This window comes from Choristoneura fumiferana, unplaced genomic scaffold (assembly GCF_025370935.1).
Source record: "Choristoneura fumiferana unplaced genomic scaffold, NRCan_CFum_1 Sck3bRy_92;HRSCAF=276_pilon, whole genome shotgun sequence".
In the NCBI taxonomy this organism is placed as follows: Eukaryota; Metazoa; Arthropoda; class Insecta; order Lepidoptera; family Tortricidae; genus Choristoneura; species Choristoneura fumiferana.
The window spans coordinates 22,738-27,285 of record NW_027413078.1 but is presented as its reverse complement, the minus strand read 5'-3'; positions in this window follow the sequence as shown (position 1 = coordinate 27,285).

The window sequence follows — 4,548 nt, the reverse complement described above, 5'->3', positions numbered from 1 at the left end:
TTGTACCTAATAATATTGTTGTCTTGTGTTGTGAATAAATGTATTTTTTTTTTTTCTTTCTATGTTTAGAGATGGTGCGTATTTACGTTACCAGGTTTTGATACCAGGTATTTCCTTGCAAGTATACCAACCAGGTACCGACCCGATATACTTGCAAGACTTGAAAGTATTTTTCCATTAAAGTATACTGTCCCTTCAAAGCAAAATTATACATAATTTTATGTTATATTCATAGAGCCTAGCCAAGCTAACTCTGCAGAGAATAATATGGTAACACTGCAAATGTAACGCATATTATGTACGTGATTTGACGTTAAAATACAGTGTTGCCAAATTATTCCGTTGCAGACTTAGCTTGGCCAGGCTCTATACACATAAGGTTCAGATTGTGCTTATACGTGAAATAAAATACTTTCAAAGTATTTTACGTCTTGATTGGAATATTTTGAATCTTATCTGTATAACAACAAGGTTTAATTTAAACTTGCAAGGAAGCAAGTATTCGACTCGTTGCGTTGGACAGAAAATACTTTGAAAGTATTTTGATACCTGGTTTCTGCACCTGGTATGAGAAGGTGGACGTACTTTTAAGCCCTGGTACGCGATTTAGCAAGTATAACCGATTTTTAGGATTAGTAAGTTAATTATTTTTAGTTCTATTTTTATTTCTATTACAAATTATGCCAAAATAAAGTTTTCACACCTCTCTTTCAGAAAAGTAACTTTTCCTCCCTGACGAGAGGGAGCAAAGTGCAACTTTTCTGTTCAAGGCTTAATGCCATTTTTTGAAGTTGATAATTGTAAAGCCACGCTATTTTCTATGCTGGTTGTTCTTTAATAATATTTTGATTTTTTTTTCAAGTTTCTTAATGCTCGGTGTGAAAAGTTGTATGAGCGACTCGAGAGGAAAATTATTTTTCATCTTGGGCGTTAACACTTTTGTGTCACAAATAACTATTGTGTCACAAGGGAGCAAATGGTGTATTTACGGCGAGGGCGCTAGGGTTTGCAAACCGGTTAACCGGTTAACCGAAAAACCGGTTAACCGAGACTTTTCGACCTCGGTTAAAAACCGGTTTTTTATAACTTTCGCCGGTTATTAACCGAATTGTAAATAGTCCTTAAAAAGCTGTAAATTGCCTAAAATAGATACCCCAGAATATTCTTCAGATTATAAAACGACGAATATAGCGTTTAAACGTATTTTTATTTGTAAAAAACAAGAATACATACCTACTCGTATTTCTTCGTGTAGTGGACATGCAAGAAGTTTGTTCATCTTTTTAATTAAATTATTTCACTAACGTGCTGATAAAATATACGAGCCACATGAAAAATTTACATTGCTGAAGCTACACTACCGGTCAAAAGTTCAAGTTCACTCTGTGAAATTAGGTTTTCATATTAAATTATATTCAAATTTCAAATAAAGCATATACTTTGAATTTTAGACGTTTAATTGGGTCCATGACTACCCAATAACAAAATAAATACTTCTTCGAGGAATTGTTATATTGTAATTCGCACATATGATGCGTTTAAAGGATATTTTTTGTATTTCCTATGAGATTTAATAAAGTCCGCAATTATTAAAAATGGGTCCTCAAAGCCGATCTGAGTGTCGAAACTCTTGCTGTTATTGTAGTTCTGTCCAATGAAGGGTACACGACACGAAAAATTGCTGAAAAATGAAGGTTTCCCAAACTGCTGTCATAAGTGCTTTGAAACGAAAACGAGGTCTTAATTCCAGTTGATTTCATTCAGGTACGCCAAGTCACGTCAAAAAGCGAAGACAAATTTATTTACGTCCAGAGCAAACGCCAACGAACTCGAACTGCTCCAGAAATTCGCGAAGAACTCAACGCCACCATCAGCCAGTATCAGTTTCGATGGTGGTGAAACTATGGCCTAATAATGGTCGTATTGCTGCCAAAAAAAAACCTTTGTTACGTAAACAGAATATGGGTAAAAGGGTAAGTGGGTAATGGGCTCGAAAAAACAAAGATTGGACGCCTGAGCAGTGGTCTAAAGTTTTATTTTACGACGAATCAAAATTGCAATTTTTGGGGGGAGACGTCGTCAAATACATTCGACGACAAGAAGGCGAACGAAAGGCAAAACTATGCGTGATGCCAACAGTGAAGGACGGTGGAGGGTCAGTTATGGTCTGGGGATGCTTTGCGGGTGATAAAGTTGGTGATCTCGTGAGAGTCAATGGCATAATGGATATGAAACTATCATAACATTTTGCAACTTCACGCTTTTCCATCCGAAAAACGAATTTTAACTGATATTTTATTTGTATTGTGGTTTTATATTAGTGGGTTAGCTTTGTTTTTACTTGTAATAAAAGACTTGAGTTAAAACTTCATTCAACCGAAATCACAGAGTGAACTTAAACTTTTGAAAGGTACTGTAATTTTATTTATATAGAACTTAAAAATATACTTTTGTACTTACTAGGTGCACTGCAACATTACCTCTCGTTTCGATACTGAGACGATGACTAGTTTGGCAAGCGGGGAGAGTAAGAGCAACAACGTCGAAACCACTCACGAGCATGCGTGTAATACACATAAAATGATACCGAATGATCCATCGTAACCCACCTTCCCCTATTAGTACAGAGTATGTTTAAATACTTATTTAAATCTCAAAAATACGCCGTTAACACCAATAGCAACCAAGAATAGTAAAATTATCGTCTATTACTTCAATTTCAAATAGTTTGCAAAAAACCGGTTAAAAACCGGTTAACCGGTTTTGAATCCGTCGAGGCGGTTATTAACCGGTTTTTGGTTTTCACCGGTTTTTGCAATCCCTAGAGGGCGCACATTGAATCCAGAATGTAGCGAAGGATTCTATTGTAGAATCCTGAGCGTAGCGAGGGATTCTAAAGTAGAATCCTGAGCGTAAATGAGGGATTCAAGTGTTAACGCCCAAGATGAAAATAATTTTGCTACCGAGTGGCTCATACAACTTTAAGAAACTTGAAAAAAAAAACAATTCTAAATATTATTAAAGAACAACCAGCATAGAAAATGGCGTGGCTTTACAATTATCAAACTTAAAAAAATGGCAGCCTTGAACAGAAAAGTTGCACTTTGCTCCCTCGTCAGGAACGAAAAGTTACTTTTCTGAAGGAGAGGTGTGAAAATAACTATTCTGCGACATCACCATTCGGCGGAAACAAACAAACAGTCTCGGAAACTTTCGCATTTATAATATTACTGGGATAACCTAGGTAGGTAAAGCGGTCGTCACCTGTAGTTCTGGTCGCTGGCGGTTTGCATCTTGAGCGTGATCCACTCGCGCTCGTGGCTCAGGTTGCGCAGGAACTCGTGCAGCTGTTTAGCTTGTCCCAGCATCACGCCGCGCTGCCGGCACGACTCCTGGCAACGCAACAATAGTACATTGTGTCTTAAGGGCGGTAAATAAGGAATTACGAACGAGAGTCTATTAGAAGCCCGAAGTCGAAGACTGAGGGCTTTAATGAGTCGATGTTCGTAATTCTAGTACCACCCGTGCGACATACGCACTAGCATACCGCATTAGCGATCCCTTCAAATAGCGAACCTACTGTGTTAAAAATAAAGTTGTGTTAAATACTTGTGATGTATACATATCATTTAATAATATTGTAAATCTGTTTTAAAAAAAAATATATATACCTCGTTGAGTTTCTTGCCGGATTCTTCTCAGCAGAGGTTTTTCCGAACCGGTGGTAGTTTTTTTTTTTGACATTCATAAGTGCTTGTTATAGCCTAAATTGAATAAAGATATTTTGACTTTGACTTTGACTTTGATACAATGTTTTTCATCACAATTTCGAGTAAAATTGTATATTTTTACAAGGAAAACTAATATTTTTTCAAAAATTGCCGACACCGCTAACTACGCTTTTGGCAGCGCCAGCTGGAGCAAATGGTACAAAAATATGAAACAGAAAAAATGTTTATAGTGTACCTCCCGTAAACGTAAAGTGACTATTGACTAGTACAGTCAGCAACAAAGATATGAATACAGCCAAAGTGCCAAAAATATGTATACAGGACTTCATTGTCTGAACATTAATGTCGTATACATATTTTTGGATTAAGCCGTGGTGGCCTAGTGGTTTGACCTATCGCCTCTCAAGCAGAGGGTCGTGGGTTCAAACCCCGGCTCGCACCTCTGAGTTTTTCGAAATTCATGTGCGGAGTTACATTTGAAATTTACCACGAGCTTTGCGGTGAAGGAAAACATCGTGAGGAAACCTGCACAAACCTGCGAAGCAATTCAATGGTGTGTGTGAAGTTCCCAATCCGCACTGGGCCCGCGTGGGAACTATGGCCCAAGCCCTCTCATTCTGAGGGGAGGCCTGTGCCCTGCAGTGGGACGTATATAGGCTGGGATGATGATGACATATTTTTGGCACTTTGGCTGTATTCATTTATCTTTACCTACTAGTCAATAGTCACTTTACGTTTGTTTGACCTCATACAGTATAGGTATACTATCTTGAAATATAAATAAATAAATATCACGGGACACTTGGCACCAATTGAC